Raw genomic sequence first — 13,575 nt, 5'->3', positions numbered from 1 at the left:
GATTAGCCTAAATCCTTAGCGCTACCCTGTTTCCAGAAAGGGGTTTTTGGGTTATTTTCAAGGGTTTTTGCCTCGGGTTTTTGGGTTATTTTCAAGGGTTTTTGCCTGGGGGTTTGGGGTTTGATTCCATCACCCTGCTCGGTTGAATTAGGGCTTCCCAAGGGCTCGGTATTGGTCCCGAGGCTAGGTTTTGGATTAGAGGTTTGGTGATGATTCTGATCTATGGCTGTGACTAGGTGTACGCTAAGGCTCAGGCGGGATCGAGCTCGAGGATCAAATTGAACAAAGCTAACGAATCTAAAGGTAAGAAAACTGCACCCGGTTATGTGTTTGTGATGGGACTAAGAGCTCCCTATATCAGTATGAGTTCATAGATGGTATTATGCCATGGGACATATGATAAACGACCTAACGGTGCCGTAAATTATACTTGCGCACAGGGCGCGGCTCGGCCACTAGTAGCTGAGGACAACTTAATATTCACTGAGCTCGGTTTAAGCGGGCCAGAGTCAGTGGGATAAATAGAGGGTGTGGCCTAAGGGCGTTAACCATAGTTATCATATGTGAATTGATTATTGATATGGAATGATATACTTGGTATGTTGAATACTTGATTAACATGAATGCTTAGACTGTTTAGTACATGCTTATGCGGTATGAGTTATCTGATTGTCTGTTGAATGATTATGCTCTGTTATTGTGTTTTCTTGTTGGGCCTTGGCTCACGGGTGTTATGTGGTGCAGGTAAAGGCAAAGGCAAGTTGGACAAACCTTGAGGTGGAGAGCTGCGGGGCTGAATGTACAGAGTCAGTTGTTCGGCCGCCACGGCCGAGGAGTGGAACAGGACAAGAAAAGCCTAATTCTCCGTTTTGCCTTAGAGTGGCTAGCAACTGTATTTAAATCTTAATTCTTTTGTAAATAGTCTTGAACTTATTACTTCTGGGATTCCATGTAAAAAGAAAATGTTTATTTATAAAAAATGCATCTTTGAGACCAAAATCTTTTAACCCTAGTTCAACTATAGTTTCAGTAACATGTTTTGAGTTAAATGACTTGATTAGCAAGTCTTGCACCTTTATAAACACACAGTGTAACGGTCTTGGCTATCCAGGGCGTTACATCTTTGATTCAATATATATATATGCATGTGAAGAAGTAGATCTAGAAATCTTGTGGGATTAAATTAATAATTTTGATTGTTGTTACGCTGCGTATAATCTCTGATTTGATCTATAAAAACAAACAAATGGTATCAGAGCCATATTCACATATATATTTATATATTGAATCTGTGTGGGTTTTGTTTTATGCATTTATTTATTTTTGATAAATGAATGGATGGCTTAATATGATTTAATGCATGGGAATGTTGAATCATTAATTGTATGGTGTTTTGGGTTAGGTTTTGTTTATGATTATATCATTGTGTAAACCATTAAAGGGCATAGGATTTATGTAATTTTATTCAGTTTTTTACACCATAAAATTGTAATTTTGATCACACAAAAGTCAGAATGAAGCCCGGGATTAAGAATTCAGCCACCATTCTTGCGAGGCCACCCTCCGAGCTACTGTCGGTGACGCGTACGGACGTCCGTATGGATCCGTACGGTTCCGTACATTTTGGTCCCGGCAGCACCAAATGGTGCCACGTGTCCCTGTCTTGCTGGTCCAGATTTTTTTTTTATTTTTCTAAAATTGTTCTATTATTTTTTTTAATTTTAAAATGTTAAATATCCTATTTATTAGAAATTTGATATTTAAATAATGAGATAATTTAGTATCCTAACAAACTTTTTTGAATATCTTATTTCAAAAATTTTAATTGAATATTTCAGTTTCTTGTTTTAATTAAAAGGAAAAAAAATATATTGATTATTTAAAAGTTTTCTTTTAATTAATCAAAATAATTAGAATTTTTTTTTCTTATTATAATTCTGGACCAAGGACACATATCCTACCGAAAGTAAAGTAAAGAAGCCCGATGGAGATCAAGGCAGTTTTATTTTATTTTTAAAATTTTATAAAGAGGTTGTAAAATTAGAAATACCCAAAATCACCCGGTTCAACATTTATTGTTTATTTATTTAATTAATTGTTTTCATGTGATAGGTAACATTTTCATGCATTTTGTGCCATACATAAAAACCCACACAGTCATAATCATGCATCTCATTGGTAGAAACATGATTATTAGGATTGTCCTATATGTTTATATGATTTGTTTTGTGAAACCAATTGCATATAAATTCTTAGTTTTATTTTGAAAACTTGGTAAAATATCACACCAGTTTTAAGTCTTTATGACTTAAATTTCTTTAAACCAACTTTATTTTAAAAAAAATTGTTAGTAAAGTTTAGATGAACATAATTGGTAATTTAAAATTGGATATGGACCTAGAAACTCGCTTTCTTTCCAATTTTTATTATGTTCATAAAGTTTAAAGAATCTATAATTAATTAGGTTAAAAACACTTATTTCAAAATAGTGAGTGGGAGAGGGTTGATAACTCAACATAACCCATGGTCTCCATTATTAATATAACACCATGAGATCTGAATAGCGCCTCGCGACAGCTTTGTTTTCTTCCCCCTAAGGAAGGTGTCTAGACATGTCAATAGCAAGGTTATATTTCTTACAAAGATATGAACTAATGATGTATTTTAGGTTTGACCGACCCTAAGGCGGCATGTCCTAAGTTAAGTCATGAACTCTGAAATAATGGGTTACACTCACAAAGTTATGATTAAGCTTTTGCAGTGGATAATCATAACTTGACCAAACTAAGCGGTACTTTAATGTTTAAAAGAGAAAATAATGAGTTATTTTAAGTTTTAAACAATAAAGATAAGAATGTCTTATAAATTCTCTAAGATTAATTTGACCGACCCTAAGGCGGCACTTTAATTGTTAGAAAATTTCATCGTGGAAATTAATCTTTATTTTATGTGTTTTAATTGTGCTCATGCATCACGTTTAATTTCTGAAACATTGATATTTATTTATCTAAATATAATAATATTTGTATTTATTTATTTATTCCCAACAAAATGTCTATTGGTGAATTACATACCGATGCTTTTCTCAAATCCTTGGTTTTTGAAGCTGAAAATATGCAACATTGTTTTCGAGGCATGTTGACCATTTTTTCTTATAAGAAGATGATGTCAACAGTCTGTGAAAAACCTCCAACAGAACCACCTCTGGCTATTAGCTATGAAGCAGAAGAAAAATATGCAAATTGGATTAAATCCGATCGGTTGGCACACTATTGCATGCTTTCAACCATGCCTGACAAAACAAAGGAAAAATATATAAACTATGACTCAGCACATGGGATGTGGCGAGCAATGACAGAGGAAGTCTTTGCTGAGTGTCATCGTTTATATCAAACGAAAAAGGTAAATAAGATTTACATATATTTTTTCAACTTTAAATAATAGATTCAAATACAATGAATATCATATTCAAATTTTTGGATAGTATATTAAAAAATATATGCCACTTATTGATGGTCCCAAAACGGGTATGTTTTAAAAATTTATAACTCACAAGCGCACGAATCATTCATATAGAATAGTGATCATGTAAACAAGGATGTCGAACCCAAATGAGTTGTCTAAAATCGAAAAGAAAACTATTTTAAATCAAACTTAATAAATTCTAACCTAGTTCCAAAGATTGATGAGAATTTGTGACAAGAAAATCAAATAAGAGACAATAATAAAGAAATTAAAGACAATATATATAAGAAAATTAATAATTTCAAACAAAATAGTAAAAGAAAGATTATTAAGATAATAGAATCCACAAGATATAAGTTCAATAATATTTAAAAGTACATTGATTCCCAAGTTTTAGTAATAGTAGAAATTAAGCAAATCCTCACTTATTCAAACTAGATATTCTATTTAAGCACAAGTTTTCATAAAAATATAGAATTTATCTTCACTTTTAAAATTATAATTTCAAAGCATTTAGTGTAAATAAATCTAATGAAATAACAAATAAATCAATGAACATTATTTATAAGGCAAAACATAATATTTTTCTTCTAAACATTGGATGTGTACAATTTAATGACACATCTTACACAAAGAATATTATGTTTTTGCACTAATGAAGAACAAAGTGTAAATATGAGCTAACAATAAAAAATACATGATATTTAAGATGAAAGAAAATATTTGAAGAAGAAAAATCCATAAACTTTGTTGTACAAAATGGGAAATCAACGTACAAAATAAACACTATCTAGTTACATATTGTTTCATCATCACCTTAATAATCTTAAAAAGATTAGAAACTCATAAGTAGAATAGAAAATACAAACTAAAAATTACAAACATAAATAGGAAAATTTGGAAGATGAACCCCCAAATTTTTTCTCTAAAAATGACCAAAAAGAAGAAAAAGATGAAGAGAATTGAGAGGTCTTGAAAGTGTAGAACTTGAGTAGTGTAACATCTTCAAAATTATGCACTAAACTCCCTTATTTATAGCCAAAAAATGAGTATTAAAATAATCAATTTAAATTAATTAAATTGATTTAATTAATAAAATATGGCAAATAAGGGTAAATTTTAGGTATAATAATGATTTTGGGGTAAAATGTCTAAGAAAGTAGGGTAAAAAGTTGGCATTTTTGGGTATAGGGACAAGGGGAAAATGTTGCTTTTGTTGGGCTCAACAAAAAAATAAAAAGAAAATGGTTTGTGGGTTGTGGCAGGCGGCTTACTTGTGGTGCATTGGTGCACTGGCTGTGGAAGGGTGCTGGCTGGTCCAGTTGGCTGGGTAAGTGTTGAACGTGGTGGAGCAGTGGTCCTGGATGAGCTGCTTTGGCTGGATTGAGCATGGGCCTGGGCTTTGGATGGCAGGCCCAACGGCTAGGAAAGGAGGCAGCAGGGAGACGGGTCGTAGGCCTGGGGAGGCTGGGCTGCTCGGCATTGAAGGAAGCTTCAATTTCCTCATATTTCTCCTTTCTTTCTTAAAAAATGCGACTTCTTTCTTTCGATTTCCTTACTTCTCAAAGCTCAAAAAATAACAGTATACTCCCTACAAAATAAATATAAAATAAATCTTCATAAAATATTTCAAACTATAAAATATATCAAGTTAATTCTTTGAAAATATTAATTGTAACTTAATTTATATTTAACATTTAAGCTCAATAATACAACATTTTTTTACCTTAAATTGAACAACAATAATTCCAATAATTAACTACAACATAATACAATAAAATATCTATAAAAACATATACAAATCTAGAAAAATACAATAAGACTAATAAATTTAAAATTACTTAAAAACTTAATAAATCAATAAAAAACTCAAGAATTAAGCAACAATTAGCACATAAAAAGTGGTAAAATAACTCTATTTTGTAGAGTTATCACTAATCTATTTTTCTTTTGTTTTTCCTTTCGCAGAATCAGAGCCCTGAAAAGGAGGAAGAGACTGATGAGGATTTGAATAGGAAGTAAAGAGATGGAGAAGTTGGAGAGTAGTTTTATTTAGTAATTTTTATTGTTAGTTTAACAATTTAAATTTCTTTATTTTGTTTTAGAAATTTTAGATTTCTTTAAACAAAGAAAACTACAGTCTAGAATTTTAGTTTACTGTTAGTAATTTTGATTATTAATGTTTGGAAACTTATTTCTATTTTTTTGCATAACATTTATTTCTTTTATTAATAAGTAGTTATTATTTAAAGAAATTATCTATTTACTTGTTATGCAAATGCTTTGGAATAAACAAACTTTGCATACTTACAATGAATGACAAATTTTTATAATTCTGAATTATTTAAAATAGCAAATCCTAGATCTATTAAAATGATTCTGATAGTGAAACATATCTGTGGCACTTGAGATTCGGCCATATTGGTCTAGACAGAATAAATAGGCTTGTAAAGGATGGTCCTTTAAGAGAACCATCTATTGGATCTCTCTCTGTTTGTAAATCCTGTCTAGAAGGCAAAATGACCAAGAGACATTTCTTGCTAAAGGCTCAAGAGCCACAAAACCACTTCAGCTAGTACATACAAATGTTTTCAATCCACTTAATGTACAAGCAAGAGGAGGTTATGAATATTTCTTCACTTTCATTGACGATTATTCAAGATATGGTTACCTATACTTAATGCAAAGAAAATCTGAAACTTTTGGAAAGATCAAATAATTTTAAGCAGAAGCTGAAAAACAATTAGGTAAATCACTAAAAGCTCTTAGATCTGATCGAGGAGGTGAATATTTGGATTTTGAATTCAAATATTTCCTGCTGGAGCATGGCATTCAATCCCAACTCACAGCACCTGGAACGCCACAGCAAAATAGTGTTTCAGAAAGACGGAATAGAACGTTATTAGATATGGTTAGATCAATGATGGGTTTCTCATCATTACCACTGTCATTCAATGTGTTCTATACATATTGAATGATGTTCCATCTAAGTCTATCCAAAAGACACCCATAGAATTATGGAATGGTTGTAAACCTAGTTTACACCATTTTTGAATTTGGGGGTGTCCTGCACACGTGCTTAAAGGAAAGACCAGGAAGTTAGAATCACGCTCTGAAGTGTGCATGTTTGTGGGATATTCGAAAGAGACTAGAGGTGGAATTTTCTATAGTCCAAAAGAAAATAAAACATTTGTATTGACAAATGCAACTTTTCTTGAATACGACTATGTTAATAACCATAAACCTCGCAGAAAGGTTGTTCTGGAGAAGATGATCTCGAATGAAGTTGCAAAGTCACCAGCAATAACCAATGAAAAACGGCAAGAGGAAACTTCTAGATCTAGTCACAATAGTAGAGAACTTCGTCGTAGTGGGAGAGTTAGTAAGCAACCCACACACTATGAACACAAAGTTCAAATGCTTGTGTCTGACACAAACAAAGATGATCCATTGACATTTAAAGATGCAATGAATGATTCTGACAAGGAAAAATGGCAAGAAGCGATGAACCAAGAAATGGAATCGAAGAATTCCAATTATGTCTGGGTTCTTGAAGATCCATCTGAGAATATCAAACCCATTGGTTGCAAGTGGATATTCAAGAAGAAAAGAGGAGCGAATGGGAAAGTAGAGACTTTCAAAGCAAGGCCTGTAGCCAAAGGTTACACATAGAAAGAAGGGGTTGACTATGAAGAAACATTTTCTCCTGTAAGAAGGGGTTGACTATGAAGAAATCTTTTCTCCATTAGCCATGCTAAAGTCCATTCGTATACTCTCGTCCATATCTACATGCATGGATTACGAGATCTGGAAAATGGATGTCAAAATAGCTTTTCTGAATGGCTACCTTGACGAAACCATTTACATGTCTCAAGCAGAAGGGTTCAAATTAAAATATCAAGAGCAAAAGGTTTGCGAGCTTTTTAGGTCCATTCATGGACTCAAACAAGCCTCTAGATCTTGGAATCTTAGATTTGATGACACAAGTAAAACATTTGTTTTTGAACAAAATGTTGACAAACCTTGTGTCTATAAACAAATCAAAGATAGTATAGTAGTATTCCTCATTCTTTACATAGATGATATATTACTGTTGGATATGACGTAACATCATTATCAAGGGTAAAGAAATGGTTAGCTGAACAATTCCAAATGTAAGATTTGGAAGAAGCCAAGTATTTTATGGGTATTAAGATTCTTATAGATAGACAGAACAAAAACTTTGGCACTGTCTCAAGTAACTTATATTGATAAGGTGCTAGAATGCTTTAATAAGCAAAACTTCAAAAAAAAAAAAAAAAGGTGATATGCCAACCTGTTCTGGAGTATTCCTTTCCAAGGAGCAGTGTCCCAAAACACCTCAGGAAGAGGAAGACATGAGGCAGTATCTCTATGCCTCAGTAGTAGGCAGTCTAATGTACGCCATGTTGTGTAGAAGACCTGACATTTGTTATGCAGTAGGGATAGTCAGTCATTATCAAACCAATCCTGGATTGAGTCATTGGATTGCAGTGAAGAATATTTTTAAGTGTCTTGGAAATACTGGAGATTATATGCTTGTATATTCAGGTGGAGACCCGAACCCCACTGTTTACACTGATTCTGATTTTCAATTAGACAGAGACAGTCGAAAATCAACTTCTAGATCAATGTTAATTCTTGGAGGAGGAGCATTAGTCTGGCAAAGTATTAAACAAACCAGCATTGCATACTCCACCATGGAAACCGAGTATATAGCGGCTTGTGAAGCAGCTAAGGAGGCTGAGTGGCTTAAAATAGTTCTACACGGATCTGGAAGTGGTTCCAGAAGTGAAGAAACCACTTGTTCTTTACTGTGACAACAGTGGAGCAGTGGCTAATATTTTAATCATATTACAATATTAGATTATATAAACCACTTGATCTGATTAAAATATTAGTTATTTTAAACAATTTGAAAATAACTAATCAGCTATCAGATTTTGATTAAATAATAATATTTTAATCATATTACAATATCTCATTATTTATTTAATATGTAAATTACTAAAATTGTGGAACCAAAAAACTACAAAGAGCTTCTTATGCATGTAGCACTGTGCTACACGTGTACCACTTGCCAAGGAAGGCATGTGATTTTTCCCAATTTTTCTTATTATTTAAATACCAAAAATTCCAAAAATAAATTAATTCAAAATTAATTATATTTTTGTTAAATATAATATTAGTTTCATTTTTGTTAAATTAATCATATTATATAAACCACTTAATCTGATTAAAATATTATTTATTTTAAACAATTTGAAAATAACTAATCAGTTATCAGATTTTGATTAAATAATAAAATTTTAATTATATTAAAATATCTCATTATTTATTTAATATTTAAATAACTAAAATTGTGGAACCAAGATACTACTAAGAGCTTGTTATGCATGTAGCACAGTGACTGAGCACTGTGCTACATGTGTACCACATGCCAAAGAAGACATGTGATTTTTCCCAATTTTTTCTTATTATTTAAATACCAAAAATCCCAAAAATAAATTAATTAAAAATTCATTATATTTTTGTTAAATCAAATAATTAATTAATTAATCACACATAATTATAGAATAATTATGTTTGGTGCATAGAAAAATATTTTACTTATCAAATAAGTCTTTTGCCCATTTTTGTATTTACCTTTGTCAGTGTTTGTTTTAGCCATTTTGGGGACCATGGACCTATAACATTAAGCTCCAATAAATTGTAACTAAATGATTAAACTATTTAATCATTATAGTTAATTTATTAATTATGATATTTCTCCACTATAAATTTAGAATTGCACTCTTTATGTTATAGATATACTTTTACAGAAATCTTATCTTAAGTCATCCATTGATATAACCATCTTACAATAGTTCAACCCTCTAATTAATTAGTTCATAAATTAGAATGGAAGAATTACCATTTTACCTTTCTAAATTACTTATTATTCCTTAAGTACCATTAATTCACTAGTGAATAATTAATCTATAATCTAATTATAGATTTGAGCTCAAAATCATTCAGTTCCAGAATTAACCCTTAAGGGAACTAATATACGATCTGTTAGGAAAGATTAGATTCTGTATTGTTGATACATGTTCCTAGCCATCCATAATATTAAATCTCCAAAACAAAAGTCATTAGCCTTATTCTATGAAGAGATCTTAACGAATGAATCAAAAGATTTAATAAACATGAACAGGAGTTCATGAACACTCAGGATTTAGGTTGATCTATAAATGATCATCAGTTATGATATGAATTACAAGTCTTTATTATTAAATGGTTTTTGGATAAAGACTGTTATTCATATCGGTCCATGTCATATATAATCATAGTATATAAAGCACCTTTACCGAGATGTCTTACCACATCAATAATCCGAATCTAGATTATTTGTATCAACATGATACTCAGCAAACCGTACTTACAACCCCAATTAAAGAATTCCATAACTTTAATTTGTTGTTGTTGACTATTTTTATTCATTCATGTGATCTTAATTCTCTCGTACTAATACAAGATCACATCCTCAATAATGAATATGGAATTTTTCTGATATTTACAAAATTATTCAAACAATAAGTTAATAATCTAAATATAACAATAATAAACCACTGTATTTATTTATTCATTGAAATAACAAATGTCTTTACATGCTTTTAGGACACACTCCCAACAATCTCCCACTTGTACTTAAAGCAAGTGAGGCATTTCTCTCAATCCCATATTACGTACATGACCCTCGAATTGCTTTGCTGGAAGCGTCTTCGTGAACGGGTCCGCTAGGTTGTGTTCTGATGCGATTTTCAGAATGGTCACATCTCCTCTATGTACGATTTCTCTGACTAAGTGGTATTTGTGCTCTATATGCTTTCCCCTCTTGTGGCTTCTTGGTTCTTTAGAATTAGCCATTGCTCCACTATTGTCACAGTAAAGAACAAGTGGTTTCTTCACTTATGGACCCACTTCCAGATCCGTGTAGAACTATTTTGAGCCACTCAGCCTCCTTAGCTGCTTCACAAGCCGCTATATACTCGGCTTCCATGGCGGATTCTGCAATGCTGGTTTATTTAATATATATATATGCATGTGAAGAAGTAGATCTAGAAATCTTGTGGGATTAAATTAACAATTTTGATTGTTGTTTCGCTACGTATAATCTCTGATTTGATCTATAAAAACCAACAACATTGACCCTAAAGAAGCTTCAAGAGTCGTAAAGGTTGGGAAGAATATTGATGATAAAAGAAAGAAGGAGCTGGTCAATTTCTTACAGGAGAATCTGGATGTTTTCGCCTAGTCACATGAAGATATGGTGGGAATAATTCCAAATGTGATCATGCACACCTTAAATTTTGGATAAGAATGTGCCTACAAAATCCCATAAACAAAGACTCTTGAGAATAGTCCGAGCTAAAGCTCTTGAGAAGAAGTAGCTCGACTATTAAAGTGCTGGTTTATCCACGAGGCAAAATACCCAATCTAGGTCGCCAATCCTGTGCTGTCCCAATGCCAAATGGGAAATGGAGGACCTATATCGACTTCTCTGATTTGAATAAAGCGTGTCCCAATGATTGTTTCCCCCTGCCAAGGATTGATCAGTTGGTAGATGCCACGGTAGGTCATGAGCTCATGTCCTTCAAGGATGCGTATTCTGGATATAACCAGATCACGATGAATATGGCGGACCAGGAACATACTAGCTTCATGACCCCAAATAACGTATATTGTATTAAAGTTATGCCCTTCGGGCTGAAGAATGCCAGAGCAACATATCAGCGCTAGGTCAACAAGATGTTCGCTAATCAGATCAGGAGAAATATGGAAGTGTATGTCGACGATATGCTTGTCAAATAAAAGACTACCGATAACTATGTATCAGATCTAGAAGAATGTTTTGGAATCTTAAGGAGGTATGACATAAAGTTGAATCCTCCGAAGTGCACTTTTGGAGTGGCATCTGGAAAATTTCTGGGTTTCATAGTCAACACGAGGGGGATAGAGGCAAATCCTGAGAAAATTAGATCGTTGTTAGAAATGCCCTCGCTCAGGTCGCGTAAATAATTTCAAAGCCTGACTAGAAGGGTGGGGGCTTTGAATCGTTTAATTTCAATATCCACTGACAAGTGTCTGCCATTCTACAACTTGCCCAGAGGAAACAAAAAAATTGAGTTGACTGAAGAGTACAAACATGCATTCCTTGACCTAAAAATGCACCTGACCGAGCCCCTAGTGTTATCTAAGCCTATGTTTGGAGAACCTCTATTCCATTATCTTGCCGTGATAGAGAATATAGTCAGTGCCATTTTAGTTCGGCCAGAAGACCGTGCTCAAATACCAATATATTATTTAAGCAAGAGACTTCTCGGAGCCGAGTCGCGATACCCACTGATAGCAAAACTTGCTTTTTTCTGATATTGGCTTCAAGGAAGCTCCGACCATATTTCCAGCCCATTCAATCAATGTCATGACCGACCAAACTTTAAGGCAGGTAACGTCGGGACGTCTTTTAAAATGGGCTATCGAGTTTAACTAATTTGAGGTATTGTACATGCCAAGGACCTCAATTAAAAGTCAAGCCCTTGATAATTTTATGGTTGAATGCAGCGGATTTCAAGAGGAGCTCTTGACGGAGAGGGTGTAGAACTTATGTAAAATATTCGCAGATGGATCATCAAACGAGAACGAATCGGGAGCTGGGATCATCTTGATCTCACCAGAAGGTCATCAATTTCATACAGCTCTGAGATTCAGATATGAAGCATTCAACAACAAAGCCAAATATGAAGCCTTGCTAGTTGGTCTAAGGGTGGCAAGGGAGCTCAAAGCGAAAGTCGTCCAATGGTATAGTGATTCTCAGCTCATGATTAATCAAGTATTGGAAGAATATCAAGCTTGAGGTACCAAGATTGCGGCCTACCTAGCTAAGGTGAAGGGAGAACTATCTGAATTTGAGTATAGTTCTGTTGAACAGATACCCCACGAGCGAAATTCTAATACTGACGTCTTGCCATAGCTTGCCACACAAAAGAAGCCAAGACATTGAATGTAGTGCCAGTGGAGTTCTTGGAGAGTCCAAGTGTAACCGAAGAAATGATCGACACAAGACCGACCTGGATGACTCCCATAATGGAATACCTCACAACAGGAAGGCTACCTGAAAAAACGCAAGAAAAATACTTTATCAAGCTTCGTGGTACGTAATAGTGGATGGAACCTTGTATTGACGTGGTCATTCATTGCCTTTCCTATGATGTGTTCTGCCTGAGGAAGCCAAAACCATCTGCCTGAGTACCTAATAGGTTCCCTACCTATGGGAAAGGGGGGAGTTTGTTATGCGGTGGTGGCAATCGACTATTTCACGAAGTAGCTAGAAGTCGAGCCTCTGGCAACCATCACTTCAAAAAGAGTCATGGACTTCATGGTGAAGAGTATTATATGTCGATTTGGGCTTCCTAAAAAGATCGTGTCAAATAGTGGGACACAATTCGATTTCTGTGAAAAATATGGCATTACGAAGAGTTTCTCCTCAGTAGCATATCTGTAGGCCAACGGACAAGTCGAGGTTGTGAACAAAACCATAAAGGCAAGCCTGAAGAAGAGGTTAGACAAAGCCAAAGGACTATGGCCCGAACATCTCCAGCAAGTACTTTGGGCCTACCGAACTTCTCACAGAACCTCCACGGGGCATACTCCTTTTTCCTTAACTTTCGCAAGTGAGGTCATGCTTCCAGTCATAGCCCCATGGTAGCCACTCACAGGAAAAGTACATTTAATCAAGAACAGAATGACAGGCTGCTTAACGCATCTCTCGATCTGATTAAAGAAAAATGAGAGGAATTGCAGTTACAGCTCGCCCATTATCAACAAAAAATCACTCGCAACTTCAATTCTAAAGTTAAGAGGCACAGATTTGGACTAGGCGATCTGGTTCTCCGAAGGGTCTTTTTAGCGAATAAGGATCCTAAGGACGATGTGTTAGCCTGTACTGGGAGGGACCATATCAGGTCGTTGTGGTTTTGCGTGAAGGAACTTTCAAGATAGCTCGACTAAATGGGGAAGTAGTCCCACGGACCTGGAATGCCCTACATTTGA

The sequence above is a fragment of the Humulus lupulus genome, chromosome 2 (genome assembly GCF_963169125.1).
Source record: "Humulus lupulus chromosome 2, drHumLupu1.1, whole genome shotgun sequence".
Lineage (NCBI taxonomy): Eukaryota > Viridiplantae > Streptophyta > Magnoliopsida > Rosales > Cannabaceae > Humulus > Humulus lupulus.
The sequence above is the reverse complement of the archived record's forward strand: the minus strand, read 5'-3'. Positions refer to the sequence as shown.